Below are 21,488 nucleotides of genomic sequence, written 5' to 3'. Positions count from 1 at the left end.
ACTAAGTTTGAGGCCACTGTCACTGCTGCTAGGCCGCCACGGCATCAAACGCAGATTACACTTTTGTCGCGCAAAGTAAATAAATACTGCATGTTTTTTCCCCTTTCATTGCACTCTCTCTGAGTTCCGTGTTTGACAGGTAAGTGGGCGATCTCATGCTATTTCGGTTAAGCAGTACTACCATTTAGTACATACTTTTTCCGAGCTCCGGCCCACTATGGTTTAACTGTCACTGCTGCTAGCCCGCCACGGCATCAAACGCAGATTACACTTTTGTCGCGCAAAGTAAATAAATACTGCATGTTTTTTCTCCTTTCATTGCACTCTCTCTGAGTTCCGTGTTTGACAGGTAAGTGGGCGATCTCATGCTATTTCGGTTAAGCAGTACTACCATTTAGTACATACTTTTTCCGAGCTCCGGCCCACTATGGTTTAACGAGGTTTCACTGTACCTTTATTTTCGAAATAGTCTGGTGTTTTGCCTTAGCTGCACACTCATCCGACTTTTCATTTCCTGGAATTGTGATCTGGGTTGGGACCTCCTAGCAGGAGCACATGGATTGGCCTTGACATACTTGTTACATGTTTAAAATATTGCTTATGAAGGGTTTATGCTCAGATTGCAAATTAAGATCCTTTAGTGCGCTCAGACTGTATAAACAACTGCTTTTGAGAGTTTGACTGTTATAATTTTTTCCATTGCCATACTCGGAGCATAACATTCTACTGTGAATACAGAGGCAAACTGTGGTGGCCTAACAGTATGTTCCCACGTACCTTTGACAACGCTGCTTCCCACCTAATTTTGCATCTTTGATTTGTCGGCGTAAAATTCAGTGTAAGTGTTGATTTCTTGTACTGCACGAAACTTGTCTATTGTGGGTTCGTATGGATATCCCGCTTGTTTAAGTGTGTTAACGAAAAATCAAGGAACTATGTAAAGTCACTCCAATGGGGTAACCTGGGTGGCCTGTTAGCAACAGAAAGTGCTTCATTAGGGACAACGTATTCTAGACATTTTTCCCCGTACCAAAGTGTGAGAGGTCTGATTGGCTACGGTTCGTTGCGTACTGTAGCTGTGTATCGCAGTGGGTGATAATGTTATTACAAATGTGCTCTGGAGATCGTCAAACTTTGAGAACATAGGTAAGCATGTACAGTCGAACCTCGATATATCGAACAGCGCGGTGATCGCAAAATAGTTCGATATAGCCAGAATTCGATATATAAAATCACGTAGAAAACGCGTTAAAAACTGGCACAAATCAACCAATGAACAAATCGTGGCGCAATAGATACTCACATGAAGCTTCAAACAAAGTATTTATTTCGTTCGCTGAAAGTACTGAAGCAGCGTAGCCTGCTTCATTTTGGCAACCGCGTGCTTGACCACGGCGTCCTCAACATAGTCCAAACGGTCCACAAGAGACGGTCCAGTGCCTTCTATTGCGCCGCAGTAGCGGCGTACAACGGCCAAAGCAGCTACAGCCTCAGTTGCAGTCGGGAGCGGGGCAACATCAGCACTTGCTGGATCAGCCTCGGCAGCGTCTTCGTTTGGCCGCTCAGCAGTCACTTCTGCCGCAATCTCCACGTCTGTTAACTCCGACACTGTTCCGGTGCTGTCATCACCGCCAACGAAGTCCTCAGTGCACATGCTGTGTGGCACAGCACCGACAAAGCGCTCCAACTGGCTCCACGGCCGCCTCGATCACACGCGCACGGCGGGGGCGCGGGCGCGCGTGATTTAGGCGGCCGGGCTGACTCACAGCTGGGGAGCGCGCGCTCCCCTCGAGACCGGCCCAGACCGGCCGTGGCTGGCTCCAAGCCGCCGCGTGTGTACGCCGCTACGTTCAAATGGCGCCCTCGGCGCAACCGATGTGGGAGCTGTCGTACGCAGCAGTCTGGAACGCCCATCGCGCCGCCGCTATCTTCGAGAGTGTTGCAGGAAAGCTCGCCTCCTGTCAACAGAGCGCACATGGTCTGGGGCGGCGGAGTTCAATATATCCATTTTACATCCGGCCCCGTTCGAAATAAAAAATTAAAAATGCATGCGATTTTCCACGTGATATAGAAAGTGTTCGATATACGCAATAATTCGATATATCCGTGTTCGATATATCGAGGTTTGACTGTATTGCATTCTTCAATGTTCCAAGGACTGCTCATTACTCTCCAAGTACAAACTGGGAATAGCCAATGTTCTGTAGGCACTGCTTGCTAAGCGTAGCCATTGATAATGAACTGGATCTAATCGCTGGAGGTATGACTGCCTGGCTGAGCCATAAATTATGCAACCAGAGTATTTTACTGCCTACTACACAATGACAGATACACAGAAGACATCTGAAGTCAGAGTCCCAGTGAGTCCCAGTGTTTCTGGGACAGGATTTTGAGAACTTCAAGTGCCTTGCTTGCCTTAATCTTCAGACTATGTGTGCTAGGAAGTTCAGCTTCTTATCGAATAAAACCGTAAAAACTTGTGGTCTTGTTTGGCTGGCAGTATGGTTTCATTAACTTTCAAGATCGGGTCTGGTTGTAAGCCCCTTTCTTGTGAAAGGACCCCAGCAACAGCTTTTTCAGTGGAGGAATGGAAGACACCTTTATTTCCCACAATCAATTTATTTAAAGTGATATGGATCTGCCATCTGCAAGTTAGCATGTCCAATGCACAGTGCCCACCTTGGAGATGATCAATGCATAAAGAATGCATTAAAGATAGCATAATTCTGTTTCTGGAGTTATTTTCCTCACGAACAGTGTCGTGCTTACAACACAACCGTATGGCACCCCGTTTTCCTCAGTTCTGGGGTTTCAGTGCCAAAAGCACAATTTGATCATGAGGCACACCGTAATGGGGCACTCCGGGTTAATTTTGACCACCAGGGGATCTTTAACGTGCCCCGAATGCAAGGAACGCGGGCTTTTTTGCATTTCACCCCCATCGAAATGCAGCAGCTGCAGTGGAGATTTGATCTTGTGACCTCGTGCTTACCAGCACAACACTATAGCCACTTAGCCATTGTGGTAGATGCTGTTTTCCTGGACGAATATTCACGAAAGCTCTGTGCCAAGATGCACCTGAAATGTTCGATTAAGTCCGCTCGACAGCTCAGTATCTTGTTGCCATGAATCCCTAGGTCTGCCAAATCCCCACTATACCAATATATCCATGTAGTAGGCTTTGTCCAAGCCAACGAAAACTGTGAGACAGTGTTGTTTGTGTAGAAAGGCACTGCGTAGTTCATATTCTAATCAAACAAGGGGATCAGTTGTTGAACAACCCTTTTTATACCTGCATTGATGACTGTCTAACAGATTTTGTGTATCAAAGCTAAATGTTAGCTCGGTGTTTAGTATACATTCATAGTATTTTACCAAACAGCTAGTGAGAACAATAGGTCACTGGCTGCTTAGAAATGCTGGGAGTTTTCTGGCTTTCAAGAATGGTACTATTATTGCAGTTTTCTATGCTTTTGGCACTACTACTGCTTCCCAAATCATGTTAAAAAATTCCAGCAGAGCCTCTACGTACCGTATTTATTCAAATCTAGGGCGATAGCTTTTTCAAATAATCATATTCAAAACTCTAGGATCGGCTTAGATTCAAGGATTTTTAAAAACACGCCGGTTTTTCATTGGAACTGCTAAATATGGTGCATAGCTAGCGCCATCTAGAAAAGTTAGTATCACAGCCGCTACTAGCCATGCCAGTAGCCAGCCGTACACAAGCAAGGTCGCCATTTTGACCTGTGTCAGTACCCCGTATCAGTGTGCGCTCCTTGTCTTTCACTCTTACCGTGGGCACTTGACTGAAAACGTGAAGGCTGCGCTCACCCAAGCAAACATGGACCTCGCTGTCATACCGGGCGGTATGACGGGCCAGTTGCAGCCACTTGATGTCTGCATCAACAAACCTTTCAAGGATCGTCTGTGGAAATATTACACAAACTGGTTGACTGACGAAGACCATGCTAACGGCAATAGGCTGCATCAAACATGCATAGCAATCGCAGCTGGTGGGCTGGGTAGCTGCAGCGGGGGACGACATCCCAGGTACTTTGATCGTGCGTGCCTTTAAATAGTGCAGCATATCTAATGGGCTAGATGATACCGAGGATAGTGCATGTTTGAAGGTGACAGTGACAAGGAACACAGTGACGAGTCTAGCAGCGATGACGACGTTGAATGAGCTCTGCATGTTCAGATTCAATGAATGCTGTTTGCATTTTGTGAATGCTGTCCTCGCTTTTTTTGTTCGGCCCGACATTTTAGGTAATATATATTTTTTTTGTTGGCTTCGGACTTTTGGGGGTTCGGCTTAGAATCAGGGTCGGCCTAGGTTCGAGTAAATACGGTATGCTTGTTATAAGTGCGCAAGTATTTACAAGTGGATGCAGTCAAGATTCGCTGCTGTTTTCCTACGGGCAGGAAGTACTCTGTTCAATTCCAGCAGTGTCAGGAGAGTATCATACGGTTCATTTAAGGCACTGCTAGTTGGTAATTCCTCTTTTTCCGTGATGTTCTTGTACAACCTTCGGAATGTGCAGTCCACTTATAACAACTCCACTTTTGCGAATATTCTGCTCAAAAATTTCAAAAAGAACGAAAAATCTATATGGTCCACCACAAGAGTGGACCATATATATCCCGCACGGGCACTACATCGGCAGTGGGCACGGCAGCACTACTAGCATGCGGTGCACTAATCCTCTCATCTTCGTTGTGCAGGTGAGAAGGCCTTATGGAAAATGCTTCCGCTCTAGCAACCGTTTTTTGGTGGTGCTGCCATGCCCGCAACTATGTCACAGGGTGTTCGATATGGCTGTATTTCTGTGGAAGTTGCTACTGTCATCAGAAGACGTTGAAAGAAACCCCGGCCCTGAACTAAAGGACATCGTTAGGCAACTGAAGGGAATTGCTGCTGATATCAAAGAAATAAAGGAAGAACGTCTCGCAGATATAGAGACCAAATCAGATGCCATAGCGCTTCTAGAAAGCAAAGTACAATTTTCTCAGGCCGAGATTTCCCGCATGAGTCACGTAATAGAAACAATGGAACAAAAAATCGATGACCTTGAGAACAGAAGCAGGAGAGCTAACTGAATAGTTTATGGCATGCCGGAATCGGAAGAAGAAACGAGTGACAGTTTTGAGCAGATAGTTAGCAGAGATATCATACAAGATATCCTAGAGCTGGACCCAGTTACGATAGAACGCATACACCAGTTAGGCAGACCGCAAGCGAAAAGGACTAGGCCTGTAATTTTTAAACTTCCAAATTCCCGTGACAATAGCAATATTAAAAAAGGCTTTAAACTTAAAGGCTCAAAATTTGCCATTGGGGAAGACTTTTCTCCTAAAATACGAGACATTAGAAGGAAACTGTGGAACAGTGCTAAAGAAAATTGCGACAAACACGACAAAGTCTCCCTCGCCTTCGACAAACTGTACATTAACAGTCGCGCCCTTTGTTTGGAACGACGAAACCAATGACAAAGTACCCCTTAAAAAAAACGAAGCGGAATCAAGCAAAACAAACGGCCCGCCTATGACACGGAGAAGAGCTCGATAAGACAACTAACAATCATTAATGTGAATGCAAGAAGCTTACTAAACAAAATAGAATCTTTCGAAAACCTGTTAACTGATCGCGAACCTGATAGAGTCGCCGTCATAGAAACGTGGCTTTCATCGGATGTTTCCAACCATGAAATCATTTCACCGAATTATTCAGTCATTCGAAAAGATCGGGGTTCCCGTGAGGGTGGCGTGGCTCTTGTGATAAAGAAAAACGTTCCATTTGTTTAACTGCCAGATGTATCAGGTGCTGAAAGCGTGTTTTGCAGGATTCTTTGTAATGATACTACTATTTGTGTGGGTTTCTTCTATAGAAGCCCCTCTTCAGGTGATGAGAGCATTTCTGCCATTCATGAGTTTCTACACCGATATGCTAACAACTCTAGAATTATCTTTATGGGAGATTTTAACCTTCCAAACGTAGACTGGGTAACTATGCGTCACATATCATCTTCTTCAGAAATTCTGTTTGGCCTAATGTTATCATTTAACCTTCACCAAATAATCCTCGAAACGCGTAAGCAAGGTTCAGTAAACAATATCCTTGACCTTATACTTATCAGTGATCATTTTTCAGGGCACCAAGCACAGACAGAAATTATTGAAGGCATTTCAGATCACAACATACCGCTATAGTTGTTGCCTCTGGACTACTCAATAAGAACGCGTTGTAGTACGTCTATAGTAGCCTACTTCGAGAAGGCGGATGACGCCAGCATACTAACCCACCTTGCGAACGAATTTCAACCCTTTACTGAAATAACCTCCGACCCGTCAGTCGATGTGAACACAGCCTGGCTTCATTTTAAGAATATGGTTTGCTACTATGTAACTAACTATGTTCCGTTAAAAAACAAGCGACAAGAAAGAACAAGCCCATGGATAACTCGGGAAGTCATCTACGCAAAACGTCATGCAAAAAGGATATGTAACTCTATTAAAAATCACGGATCATGCCCATCCAAAACTAGCAAACTAGCATGTGCAGTAGCATGTTTTTGACAGACAGCCAAAGAAGCTAAGGAACATTATTTTTATGTAACGCTGCCTAACTTTCTGACAAACAGCCCTCAGCGATTCTGGAACCACTTCCACCCTACTAAAGACACGTTATCGGACTTGTCTCCTGAGGAAAAAACTAACAACGCTAATGGGTACAATAACTATTTTCACTCGAACTTCACAAAATATGACGGCAACCTGTCAGACTTGAGTAGCAGTTCAACATCACGCATCGATCCTTTAATCATATCTGACGCGGGTATCCTTAACATGTTGCTCACCCTTGACCCTGAAAAATCATGCGGACCAGATGACATTCCAAACCATTTTCTAAAGAGATATGCAGAGTGGTGCAGCCAATACTTGGGCCTCATATTTCGAAAATCCCTATCACAATCATCCTTACCCGACGACTGGAAAAATGTGAAAATCATCCCAATACACAAAACAGGAGACACCTCATTGCCCTCTAATTATTGACCAATATCTCTTACTAGCACCCCTTGCAAGATGCTCGAGCATATCATCCTTAAACACCTCAGAAACTTTCTTGACATTCACGACTTATTAACGCCACACCAGCACAGATTCCGCCACGGATTGTCAACCGTCACGCAGCTTACGGAAGTTGTGCATGACCTCGTATTTAAAATTAATAACTGTAGCCAGACTGATATAATATTATTAGACCTTTCCAAAGCATTTGATCGCGTATGCATGCCACAGTAAATTATTAACAAAATTGTGAGGTTTTATTGGGGATGGGGAAATTTTAGACTGAGTAACAGATTTCTTAACAAACCGGACACAATTCGCACTATTTCAGCATGTGGAATCTGCGACAGTGCCTTGTCACATCAGGCGTCCTCCAAGGATACGTGTTGGGGCCACTGTTATTTTTAATTTTCATTAACGACATAACCAGAAGTATTGACTGTAACATCAAACTGTTTACTGATGACTGCATCCTCTACCAAACAATTAACACCTACGAAGATCATGTTTTGTTTAGCTACTCACTAGACCAGCTAAATGAATGGTGCAAAAAATGGCAAATGACGATAAACACAACTAAATCAGTTTGCATGAGGGTAACAAGAAAAAAACAAGCTTACAACTTTCCGTACTTTACTAACGGCGCAATGCTAATGAAAGTTTACCAGCATAAATACTTAGGCATCACTCTAACTTCTGACCTGAGATGGGACGCGCACATTGCCAACGTGACCTTGAAGGCATTACGCAACCTATTTTATCTGCGAAGATGTCTCCGCCTCGCACCAACATCGACTAAGCTTCTCGCGTATACTACTTTTGTTAAACTGGTTTTGGAGTACGCTAACACAGTTTGGTTTCCCCACTCAGTAACTAACATAATGAAACTGGAAAAAGTACAGCGAAAAGCGCTGCGGCTTATTCACAACAAGTATAAGCGCGCAGATTCACCCACTAACCTTGCGGCGATATCGGGTTTAGCGATGCTCTCATCAAGGGCGAAGCAAGCACGGCTCAAATTTTTATCTAACTTGATTCACAACTATTATAAGATTGACCTAACAAAATACAAGTTTTTCGCAGTCACGATCATCAAGACATAAACATGCACACGCTTTAACAGAATATTCATGCCATAATGACACATTCATGTACTCATATTTCCCCCTCATGATAAGGGAATGGAATCGCCTCGATCTGTCAGTCATTTCTGCAGACTCATTATCTCAGTTCACATCACAGTTAGAATACACATCTAGTAATCAGTAACGCAGTCTTATTCACATAATATGCTTTGCAACTCTTGTAAGTCATGCTGATTATCGTGAAGGTGTTTACTGTTATTTTTGTTCCCGTTTGCTGTCCAATTCATGATGTATTCTCTGTATTGCTGCACATGCCTCCTAGAAATGTGATATCTATATTTGTTTTTTATGTATTCTTACCTTGTTCCTTTACGTTCCTTGTTTGGCTTATTGACACGCAATTTGTATGGGCAAGTTTATTACCATGTCTTTCATTTCTGTATGTTCACCTGCTATGGTCCTTGATGGGACTGGCAGTATTGAAAATAAAAATAAATAAAAATAAAAAAGGCAATGCCGAAGTGCACAGCTTACATGTGTATCGTGCTGGTTCACCAACTGCAGTGATCGCTGTGTTGAGCAGCACCATAGGCCTCATGCAGGAAGGCTAGCGCAGGCATATGGTAATTTGAAGCCTACTTGACTTGAAATGCGCGAGAACGATGCCAGTGCATCACAAATATTTGATAGCGCCTGCCGCTTAGATGTTTCATGGTTGCCTTAGGTAGTCTGCACACGAGCATGCGCTCTTGTGTTTTATGTTTTAATCCCAACGCCAAGCGATCAGATAGTGAGCGGATTTACCATTTCATGCTCGTAATACAGAGACACCAGTTCTCTTCATTGAATTAAAACCAATATACGCAAAATACTTCACAACACATACACACACCGCAGCTGATAATGCGCATCGCATGTTTGCGCCCCCAAGAAATATTTCCGCACACTGTAGTTACCGATACAATAAAAGGCTTCCCTGACTACTTCATATGAATGGACATGGTGTAAATTTCACCAAGTACTATCTAAAACATCTCGAAATCATTCTGCAGCACGCGACAGCACTACTTTCAAGCAGCGCCGCGCCGGATCGCCCAAGCCAGCTAGGAGGAAAGGCTCTCCGTGCGCCCTATCCTCCTCGCCTGATGAAAAGGTCTTATATTGCTATACAGTCGCCGACCGATTTTCCGGACTCCGAAAATTCGGACATGTGCGATTATTCGGTCAGCCTCGCGGCACCGCCATTCTCCCCATAGACCATAATGTATAACAACTGCCGAAAGTTCGGACACCTTGCAACCTCTCGTTTGATTTTTCGGACACTCCTTGAGCCAACTCGGTCGTGAGCACCATGCACCGACTCTGACCGGTGCATGGTTCGACTTGCTGAACGCCATTTTTGTTTTGAACGGAGCTTCCTTGCTGCCCCACGAAGTGGCGCTACTGGAAATCCCCGCTCATCATCATCGTTTCTGCCTGGTTAGATAGAGTGGCTCTGCAGCAGTTCCGGTTTCAGCTTAGTAAGCCATGTCAAAACAATCCAGCAGCTGATTTGTTTCTTCGCTGACGCTGCGAGCAGGCCATGTTTTTCGTTTGTGCGACTGGTGTCGGCACGGTGGTGTTTGCTTTGTGTGCTGTGTCGAGGTTTCGGTGAGCCGACGCGGCATACGTAAACATCGCGTCAAAGGTCTAATGGTGCCGACAGTGCCCGCGCAGACTGCGCTGGGGAATGCCGGCAAGCGGGTGCCGGGAGGCCTAAGACTTGTCGCCTTCCGATGTGCTCCCTACTGACGCGGAAAATGTTCTGCCAAGACCTGTGCAGTGGTTGCATTGCGATTCCGGACACCATCTCATTTGACAGTTTCATAGGTGCTGATACTGCTGTATTGACATGCGCAGAACTTGACGATGGCAAGATCATTCGTCAGGTTTCTGCTGCACCGCCGGAGATGACGCACCATGTGCTACGCTGCCGTCGCATGCGGAGCATGTACAAGCAGTGACTGTGCTTTCAGCCGCTAATAGTGACCGTACGACCCTCTCCGAGATTCAGGCTTATCTGATTGCGCGTAAACGGAACAGCGTGCAACGGCGCATTCACGATTTCTTCCAAGCCTACTGCCGAGCCCGAATAAGTGCATGGAAATAAAGGATTTCTTTTTTTTTAATCTGCTTTTTCGGACACCTGTTTATTTCGGACATTTTCGCAGTCCCCGTGAGGTCCGAATAAACGGTCGGCGACTGTATATTGACTCTGGAGCGCGTTGTGGTATTATGGCAGAGTAAATATTCGAGCAGGTCCAGGAAATCAGGTGTCCGAAGAAGTCACGTCAGCGACTGCACTACTATTACAAAGAACATATTCGAATTCCACTTAGTGTCAGTAAACATTACGTAAACTATTTTGCAAATCTTATGCTGCAACTGCATGGGCCTGAATTATCAAGGAGAGGCTGGGCCTTGGTCCGGCATAGCAAAGTACCTTTAGTGCAATCTTCCTGTGTTTGCCATGTATGTTGTGAACCAAAATAAAAATGTCTTGTTCATCACTGCCAAAATGGAGAAAGCATCATATTTGTCCTTACTGTGGCCAACACGCTAACTTTGCAAACACATGTTAATACTGCTACGCGTGCAAAAATAACATCTCTCGGCTTGACTTTATTACTGCCTTTGCAAACAGTGTGATAAGATAAGTGGAAGTGTACAGCAGAATTGCGGCAGTGCACCGTTTGGTTTCTGAGAATAGAAATGAAAACAGTGTAACTGTCGATTTTCATTGAAAGCTTTGTTGCGCAATGGCTACCGTGTTGACCGTGAACTTGAAGACACTGTGGTGGAATTTCTTTGTGAGCACCATGCATGACTTCTACTGATAACAGCAGACTGGAACGGCCTTCCTAACGACATTGCTGTCATCATGTGCCCATCGAAGTTCGTCGAAAATGTAAAAAACTTCCTGTTACTGTGACTATGCATTTTTATTCTCGCCACCCCTTATGTAACACCCCATTTACTGGGGCCTTTAAGGTAATAAAATGAAATGAAATTCAGTTCACTGCAAAGGCAATTGAATTTGGTCACTGCACTAGTGTCTCGCTTCTTGAAGTGAAAAGGTTTGACTTTTCACATCGGCGAAGGTGGATGAGATTTTAGCACATTGTAGCAAGAGTGCTGCGAAAGAAGAACTATCTACTGGGATAAACTGGCGCAACGGAAGCGGTCTCATTGGCCACTGCACTCTGCAAACACTGCACAAAAAACTTGAAGCTGCTATCGACAGGAGAGAATCGAAACAAGTGTATGGCCTGCAGTCCCCTGGAGACACCTACAGGTCGGCTGAAGTGATGGCTGGCATGCACCTCAGGTGCACAGTACATACTGCTCGTTGCCCGATAACACTGCTGCGCATGCCTAGTCCTGCTTAGTCAAGTGCTGAGGGATGTCGTGACTCAAAGCTTTTCCAGAACAAGAATCCCAACAGTCCCAATGCGCTTTTCACCACTCTCAATGAATGAGCATATGATAAAGAAGTATGGTACTGCATTAAAAAATTCTGTTTGAATTTTGTTCACCTCAAGCACAGGGGCCGAGTTACACTTCATACTGATCTATATTCCCGTTTTTACACTATAGTGATTTAGGCATAACTAAAGGACTCACTGGGCTTAACATGATCGTAAAGCACTGTGAGGGCCTGCAACACCAGGGCAAGAGGGCTCTGGATTAAACTCTACCACCTAAGGTGCTTCAGTATGCTCAGTAAAACAGTATTTTTGCATTTTGCCCCAATGAGAATGCAGGCAAGAATCACAAACCTGGCAATATGTCCTCAGCAGCAGAACGTCATACACACTTGAGCAGGTCACACCAATCTAAGCAGACTTGGCTATTTATCGCAAACTCACACAAGCAAGCAAATGTAAGAGAAGTGACGGTAACTACCCACCTGAGGTGGAGACTGATTGATCCACAGTCCCTGTAGTCTGCACACTCCTCGACTCACTGCCTGCTCTGAAGGAGCACCCAACAGACTTGTCAGCCAGAGGCAAGCTGCACTGCGTGCCAACCTCGACCTGGCCGATGACCTTGGAAGCGGCGCCGCATGCCATTTTCGCAGTGATACCTTCGGCTAGGCTCATCGCGTTTGTGAGGCCTGCAGAAAATAATTAGAGTGACTGCAGTCCTGTTACATCCCCGAGTACAAGAGGTAAATCCAACCATAGAATAAATGCATGGGCATGTTATAATGCATAGCCGTGGAACACAACATAATCCTTTCTGTTCAGTATTTCTAAAGGGCTACATGAGACAATCCACATTGAATACTCGAAAGCAGGGCAACCTTTTTCTGTGCAAGGTTTAAGGTGGCAAAATGTATTTCCAACCTCTTCCCTCTCGTACACCTTAAAGCTCTTGGAGGAGTCTAACTAATGCAAAGTGGTTGCAAGATCCTAAGATCCTTGCCATCAGCCTATTAAAATGTTCACTGTAGGATCTCTAATAGCCCCATGTCTTGGGCCAGCTGATACCATCCTATGATTGCAATTTCCTATATCCACACACTAACTAGTTGTCTGTTGACAATATTTGCATGTCTGTTTTACTGGTACCCATTCAGTGGCCCCAACAGACTGTCAATTACCTGCCCAACACATTACATTGCTTGTCAAAGTTCATTTTTAATGCAATAGCATTCTTTAAGAACTTCACCCAGTTAGCAGTAGTATGTATGTATACTTGGAAGAATGCTAACATAATCCTAATCCATAAGAAAGGGGATGCCAAAGACTTGAAAAATTATAGCCCGATCAGCTTACTGTCCTACAAAGTATTTACTAAGGTAATCGCAAATAGAATCAGGAACACCTTAGACTTCTGTCAACCAAACGACCAGGCAGGATTCCATAAAGGCTACTCAACAATAGACCATATTCACACTATCAATCAGGTGATAGGGAAATGTGCGGAATAAAACCCACCTTTATATATAGCTTTCATTGATTACAAAAAAGCGTTTGATTCATTCGAAACCTCAGCAGTCATGGAGGCATTATGGAATCAGGGTGTAGACGAGCCGTATGTGAAAATACTGAAAGATATCGATAGCAGCTCCACAGTCACCGTAGCCCTCCATAAAGAAAGCAACAAAATCCCAATAAAGAAAGGCGTCAGGCAGGGAGATACAATCTCTCCAATGCTATTCACAGGGTGTTTACAGGAGGTATTCTGAGACCTGGATTGGGAATAACTAGGGATAAGAGTTAATGGAGAATACCTTAGTAACTTGCGATTCGCTGATGATATTGCCTTGCTTAGCAACTTGGGGGACCAATTGAAATGCATGCTCACTGACCTGGAGAGGCAAAGCAGAAGGGTGGGTCTAAATTAATTAATTAATTAATTAATATGCAGGAAACCAAAGTAATGTTTAACGGTCTCGGAAGAGAACAGCAGTTTACGATAGGTAGCGAGGCACTGGAAGTAGTAAGATAATACATCTACTTAGGGCAGGTAGTGACCACGGATCCGGAGCATGAAACTGAAATAATCAGAAGAATAAAAATGGGCTAGGGTGCGTTTGGCAGGCATTCTCAGGTCATGAACAGCAGGCTGCCATTATCCCGCAAGAGAAAAGTGTACAACAGCTGTGTCTTACCAGTACTCAAGCACAGGGCTGAAACCTGGAGGCTTACGAACAGGGTTCTACTAAAATTGAGGACGACACAACGAGCTATGGAAAGAAGAATGATGGGTGTAACGTTAAAGGATAAGAGCAGATTGGGTGAGGGAACAAGCGCGAGGTAATGACATCTTATTTGAAATTGGCAGGACATGTAATGAGGAGGGAAGATAACCGATGGTCATTAAGGCTTATGGAATGGATTCCAAGGGAAGGGAAGCGTAGCAGGAGGCGGCAGAAAGTTAAGTGGGCGGATGAGATTAAGAAGGACATGACCAGGGTAGTTGGAGAAGTATTGGAGAGGCCTTTGCCCTGCAGTGGGTGTAACCAGGCTGATGATGATGATGTATGTATGCACGTGTGTGTGTTTATACCCACCGCGGTTTCTCAGTGGCTATGGTGTTAGGCTGCTGAGCACAAGGTCGCAGGATCAAATTCCGGCCACGGCAGCCGAATTTTGATGGGGTCGAAATACCAAAACACCCGTGTAATTACCTTTAAGTCCACGTTAAAGAAACCCAGGTGGTTGAAATTTCAGGAGTTCTCCACTACGGCGTGCCTCATAATCAGAAAGTGGTTTTGGCACGTAAAACCCCATAACTTTTATTGTATGTATGTATGTATGTATGTATGTATGTATGTATGTATGTATGTATGTATGTATGTATGTATGTATGTATGTATGTATGTATGTATGTATGTATGTATGTATGTATGTATGTATGTATGTATGTATGTATGTATGTACCTAACCTCTTTCCCGCCAACTTGGGTCACTGAGTGGACTATGGTGAAATGAGTAGAGCATCTGGCTGCTGTGCCAACGGAACTGGGTTGAAAACCAACCGTCAGCCCAGCTTAGGGCACTGAGCATGCAACACTGGGTATGTGCTGCTTTACAACAAACTTCTCAAGACACCAAGTTGGGTTACTCGGCATGTTGCACTCAGCATGTGCTGCTTTTCAATGAACCTGGGTGGCCTCTCCCAATGATGTCCAATTTTCCCTGTCTTGCACCAGCTGATTTCAAGTTGTGCCTGCAAATTTGTTCATTTCATCCCACTTAACTTTCTGCCATCCTCAAATATGCTTTCCTTTCCTTAGCACCCATTCTGTAAGCCAAATAGACCATTGATTATCTGCCCTATGCATTACATAGCCTGCATAGCTACATTTCTTCCTCTTAGTGTTAACCAGAATGTCGGCTACCTTTCTTTACTCCGAGATTGATACTGCTCTCTCCCCGTCTCTTCAAGGTACATCTAAACTTCTTCATTCTATCACATGTTGTGCAGTTCTTAATTGTCCCCAAGTTTCTTTGTTAACCTCGAAGTTACTGACCCACATGTTAGTACTGGTAGAATTCAATTATTGTACACTTTTCTTTTGAATGATAGCAACAAGCTACCGGCCACGATTTGATAATGCCTGTAGTATGCAAACTTTCATGGTTTCTCGTTTCTTTGTTTGCTTAGGAGAACTTACATGTTGCCTTTGTGCCTTACCTCTCACTTCAATCTTTAATTCTGAAATCAGCCACATTACAGTTTCATTCATTACCTTTAATGTTATGTTTATATTTCTGTTCTAAAGCTGCATAATTGTTTGAGAGCATCAGCCTGAATTCATCTACTTCTACCCTGACTGTGTCTAGGCTGGCCTGTTTCCTCTTAACTAATTTTGTCTTTCTCTTCAAATTTAGAATAATCTACCTACGATCAATAACCTCAATAACCTATGATCACTGCCATTTACCGTACCTAACACTTCTACATTCTGCACTATGCTAGGGTCGGCACAGAGTATAGAATCTATTTCATTTCTTGTTTGCCCATTAGGGCTTTTCCAGGTGAACTTCCCATTACTGCGCTTCCAGAAAAAGGCAATCATCATTTGAAAGCGATTCTTTTCCGCAAACTCTACCTACATCTCTTGTCTACTATTTCTAGAGTTGATGCCATAGTTGCCAGTTGCCTGTTGTCCCATCCAATTTTCTTCCAATTTTGCATTATTGTCACCCATGAATACAGTAAACTAAGTTTGTGTCTTTCTCACTGCTAATTCAACATCTTCATAAAACTGTTCTATCATCATTCTTGGAGGTTGGAGAGTAGGCTTATACTACGTGTAATCTATATTTCCTGTTAAATTTTATTACGACGACTGCTACCCTTTTGTTAATAGTAGGCGCGTTTACATGAATGCGACAGAATGCGCCAGTAGCGCATCACCTTTCCTAGCGCACCACGAGTAATGCGATGCGCCAGCGTTTACATGTAGCGCATTACCCTTGGTGCGATGGTGGCGCGCGCGGTGTCTCTCTTTCTCTCTCCGCGAGCGTCTGACGTAGACGGTAAAGCAGCGCTTTCAGACACATTCGGCGCCACGCCATGCTGCAGCTCGGCGAGCGCAGCAGATCAGCAGCACATTCAATTTCCCAGAATTCCTAATGCGATGCGATCGCGTTTACATGCATTGCGAAAATCGACTTACTCGTGTCAATCCACCTCGGTCTGGCGCATTAATGTGACGCGATTTCCTAGCGCATTAGGCCCGTTTACATGGATGCGATGCAATGCGCCAGTTGTCGCATTCATGTAAACGCGGCTACTGTCATGTTGAAGTGATGGTGTAAACCAGTCACACAATGCATTCAGCAAACCTGTGTCCAGGACAACAAGTTACACTCAACACAGTGATAGTGGCAAGTATACTCAACAATTTTTTTAATCTGATTCATGGGTCAAGTGCATCAGCTTTTATACATGACTTATCGAATATGTTCCAGTGTAATCGCTGGTGCCTTCATGCATTCCAGAATGTACTACACAATTCCTGTCGTGCATACAATCTGATTGCACAAGGTTCGGTGACAACAGACAACAGATAGGACCAGCAGTAACATTCAAGAAACTTCCGATACAGAAAGGTGTGTCTTAAGTGGAGTGACAGCATTGTAACACAGATTCGCAGGCGAAAATGGTTCACCAAAAACAAACTATTTACACGCATGTCAATACTGCAGAATTAATCAATGTTGCCCACTGTATACTTATGAGTTAGAAATCCTACCCTATATTCCCTCGTCTGGAAGACCTCTATGGTAGAGGACGTGGTCGTTAGTAAGTTCTGCATAAGCTTCACGTTTTTCAAACCTCCTTACGCCCAATAATATGTCGGGCAATGCCTGATGATGCCTCAAAGAGCTAAGCTAGCTTCGCTAAACAGGTTTCACATGTTAAATGTTGCCAGGTTCAATTTCCAGTGGCAGCCTGTCCAAATCCAGAGATTCCTTGCACCCGCTGCCGGTTTGCAGGTCTGACCCACACCTTGTTCACATACTCCACAACCGCACTAGATGTGTGCTGCTCGTCATTTAAACACCTTGACACCAACTTGGGTCACTGGGCATGTGCCAGTGGGTATGTGCCACGATTGAATGAACCTCAATAACTTAAATACGCGAACAAGCCATGTCATCTGTCCAGCACAATAGTGGTAGAGCGTGATACATCACTCAAGCCACCATTCATTACCTGCTTTTTTTACTGGAGCAGTACAAGTAATAGAAGCAACGGCATGCCTTGAGCAAGTGGATATACATACTAAATTCTGGAATGAGCCAACCAGCATCATTCAGCACTTGCGGCTATTTGTAGTAAACGATGCAGAGACAGGTTAGATCTTCGTGGGCACAAAAACATCAGCAGAAGCTGCAAAGACAGCAGTAGCAAAGTAAAACACATTAGACAAATGGTTGAGCACACAGCCAGGGATATGGGCCTAGGGCACTTCACCACCTAACTGCCAGAAATTGAAACATGCTCCTCACGCAACCAGGAAAATTCACAGAGGAACTCCTCTGATGGTTGTACAAGTGTGTGTAAGCATTGTGCCACTCGCTCATCTCCATGCAGCCCAATGTCATTATCAATGATATGGAACTTGATCCGATCAGTATAAACCCTTATAAACCTTCATCAGTGGTTTGCTTATACTTGTTAGCGAACATAAGGCAGGCTTAAGTAAACGTTTGATACAGCACTCGAGTGTACAGTCATTGGTGTTAACTAAGGTGAAGTTAATTAGCCACAGTTAAGATAGAGTTCATTAGGGCACGCAAACTCTCGACCTTTGGTGGGAGCCGAACCCACGACATATCGTGTTAAGTTTAATTTAGCAAAACTGTTGCAAAACCACCACTACATTTGCTGTGGGGTGTATTCAATGCACTGTAATGGTTCAGATGCTTAATTTAAGCATGTTCTTTATTTAATCATATGCTGCTATGTGTGTTGTATGGGTGATGTTAATGAATGTACACACTGTTCGCTTCACTTTGCTGAGCGCTTGTAGCCTCTGCCTTACGTTGGTATGAGCTATTGCATATTTTGCTTGCTTACGGCGGTATCAGCCATTGCCTAAGGGGAGTATTAGCCGGTAACTCTGAGCTTAGTGTCACACATTCCTTCCCCCCTCTTCTTTGGCTTCTGGATTGGATTGGCGCGGCTCGCTACGTGCTTGCGCACGCTTTTTCGAGCGCAGATTGGTGTGCGCCTGGTTTCTGCACTAGGCTGTTATGCGATCGCTTTTTCGAGCGCACATTGATGTGAGCCTGGTTTCTGCACTAGGCTTTTGCACGATCGCCTGCTTTTTGCACTGGGCTTTCAAAAGGCGAAGTGAGCGTCGCTTACTGCGGAAGTGCTGCGCCACATAGGCACGTGGCTCATGAAGGAGACGACCGGCGACTTGCTTAATCTGTCGGACCATGTCATCGCCGACTGGAGGAACTACGCTCGTGAGGTCGTGCGGGACGAGCTGCTGGCGCGACCCCCACTCGGTGGCCCCGGGAGGATTGTGCAAATTGATGAATGCCTCCTTCGCGGCAAGCGAAAATACAATCGAGGCCGCCTGAAGACGGGCGACAACGTTCCGCCGAGCCGCCAAAGTTACGGCGGCATTGCAGATCGTGGACCATGGGTATTCGACATGATCTGCGTGACCACCGGGGAGCTCCGACTATTCAAGGTCGACCGACGAGACGCGGCGACGCTAGGCCCCATTATTGCAGCCAACGTTGAACCGGGAACCACCATCCACAGTGATGAATCGGCCGCACACAACTGCATCCCGAACTTAGTGGGGGCTAACGGAGCAAGACTGAATTTGCAATGGGAGGCTGTTAACCACAGCATGAACTATGTAGACCCAATCACGGGCGCTCACACCCAAAAAATCGAAAGCTACTGGCAGAAGGTGAAGCGCCACCTCGTCTCCGCCGGCTATAGGGTGACTCCACAGCTTCTCGAGTCGCACCTGATATGGCTATGGTGGGCATCGATTAATGGGCACATGCGCTGCAAGGACTCGTTTCTGCGTTTATTAGAAGCGATCGCACGGCGCTACCCAGTGCGACAAAGTAATGGAAAATAAAGCGCACTTTTCTGACCCTTTGCTTTTGTATGAATGTTTCCCGGCATTGCTGCGCGCTTCCATACACAGTACGCCCGCGGTGCAGCACTTCCGCAGTAGCGACGCTCACTTCGCCTTTCGAAAGCCCAGTGCAAAAAGCAGGCGATCGTGCAAAAGCCTAGTGCAGAAACCAGGCTCACATCAATCTGCGCTCGAAAAAGCGATTGCATAACAGCCTAGTGCAGAAACCAGGCGCACACCAATCTGCGCTCGGAAAAGCGCGCGAAAGCACGTAGCGAGCCGCGCCAATCCAATCCAGAAGCCAAATTCCCCCTTTAGATTTTTATGATAAATATAGATATTATTCGTAGTAGGTTTATTAGAATTTTAGGAAATGTAGTTAAATTAATATCAGTAGGAAGTAATGTGTGACACTAAGTTCAGAACTGCCGTATTAGCCATTTATTGTCTTACGTGAAGAAGAAATTGCTCGTTCTGTAGGCTCGCTAGAGGCGTCACCACCTGAGTGCACCAAATGGAAAGCACTGACGCCCCAGCTGGTGTGGTCAGCACAAGCAGTGAGGAAGGGCAACGCCTCCTATAACATACAATGCCTGGAACGTGAGCCGCAAACGCGCTGCCCTTCCCTCGCCTGTACTCTCCTCCTTTTGGTACGGTGGCGAGCGCCTCTTGCGGCCAGCCCTTGTAAACACGCCGGTGGCACGGCTACCGGGAGCGACGTCGGCAGCCAAGCGGCTGGCGCGTCGTGAGCTTTCGGCGGCGGCGGCAGTGGTTGCCATGGGGACCGGTACGGTGGCGCGCGCCGTCCTGCGGCGCATGGTCGCAACACTCGGCAGAGAGCTCCCAATGGAAAAGAGAGCGACGTTCCAGGCATATAGTTACAGGAGGCGTTGGGAAGGGAAATAAATGCAGTCATGTGTGACCACTGCTCAGCACAACAGCACAACTATCGCGTGACCTCCGCATAAAAAGAAGCGTAACATCCCAAAAACGTGGAGAAAAAAAAATAATAATGACCCACGAGACAACATTTCCAGCACTAACAGTGCAGTGCATACGGATGTGTTTGCGCGAGGGAGGTGCCACCTTGTTTACATCGCCACTGAATACAGGCCTGTTGCACATTACTAACTGTGGTTCAAGTAAAGGCAGCGCAAAGGAACTGCAGCAATGCTCATCGAAGGCACGAATCAGTGGTTCTGCGATTTCTGCAAGACTGCGGCAACTGTTTTGCGCAACCTGGCATTTTGAGATTATACCACACGCATTCGCAAACGCGGTGGTTCCTGCAAGTGTCAGCAAAGGAACGCGTAATCGCATAAAAAGTACTCTCACCTCAGATGCGTTGCGGTGATACGGCACAGGTTCGGGTCCAGTGGACCAAACAGCGCTTTCCCGCTGAGGCACCGCGTGTGGAAGAATTGTGTGAGGGCGCTCCGAGCGGACTGGATGTACTGGATTGAGGCAGGGGCGCGCTTCGCGGCGTATTCAGCGTAATTCCGCTGCGGGCGCCGAGACCGACTGCGCACCTACGCTCTTATAATGATGTTTTATTTCAACTCGAAATTTGTAGTGACACCTTTTTGCAACGTATACGTATTTGAGGCATGTGTTTTGAAAGACAACGTTTTGAATTTCGCTGTTATTGTCAAGTGTCTGCTAGCGAACGGGCGTTCGTTGCGCGGACCCTGGCGGACGGCCAATTTTTCTCGCAGGAAGTTTGTGCAGTAATATTTTTTTTTATGGTTTTACTTGCTTTGGTGCGCGCGCGGCTTTTGTCGGCCGGTACCAATTGTAGCTTTAGGCAAGTGAACTGGTGCATTTTTAACATTGTTTTTTTTTAAAGTAACACGTAATTTGTGCCTGAATAGCCGCCTATATCTGCAACATGAAGCTACGCAAGCTACCTATGTTGCGCAGAGGCGCATTGCTCCCTGAGATAATTAACGCACTGGTGGGTTCTGCTGAACAAGTTCCTAGCTGTCATTTAATATAATTAAACGCCCATTTGGTGGCAGCCTGTAAATCTGCTAACTTGATACAGGTAAGGAAAACATTTTTTTTGACAATCTCACCATATGTCTGCAACCCATTAAATCTGGGGGCCCAATATGTGGTACCACACTTCTTCAACCGAACGCAGCAGACCTACAAATATTTCTACTTGTATGTGAGGCTTACCGCTCCTTTAATTGCTTCATTATTGTCGTTAT

At 45.3% G+C, this 21,488-nt stretch overlaps 1 long non-coding RNA gene across 3 annotated transcripts in view; it reads right to left on the bottom strand.

The window, feature by feature from the left end:
- Positions 1 to 20,772, bottom strand: part of LOC135896774 (uncharacterized) — a 32,449-nt gene extending 11,677 nt beyond the window's left edge. For 2 of the 3 annotated variants that reach the window (XR_011507689.1, XR_011507691.1), the window contains exons 1-3: positions 20,611 to 20,772; positions 17,449 to 17,555; positions 12,109 to 12,315 (exon numbers count right to left, since the gene is read on the bottom strand). This is a non-coding gene — a long non-coding RNA (uncharacterized lncRNA). Of the gene's footprint in view, positions 1 to 12,108; positions 12,316 to 13,437; positions 13,516 to 17,448; positions 17,556 to 20,610 lie in introns of all 3 variants that reach the window. The other variant, XR_011507690.1, reaches the window with a different exon arrangement.
- Positions 20,773 to 21,488: the final 716 nt, after the last annotated feature.

The sequence above is a fragment of the Dermacentor albipictus genome, chromosome 8, assembly GCF_038994185.2.
Source record: "Dermacentor albipictus isolate Rhodes 1998 colony chromosome 8, USDA_Dalb.pri_finalv2, whole genome shotgun sequence".
Taxonomy (NCBI): domain Eukaryota; kingdom Metazoa; phylum Arthropoda; class Arachnida; order Ixodida; family Ixodidae; genus Dermacentor; species Dermacentor albipictus.
The sequence above is the reverse complement of the archived record's forward strand: the minus strand, read 5'-3'. Positions and strand labels throughout refer to the sequence as shown.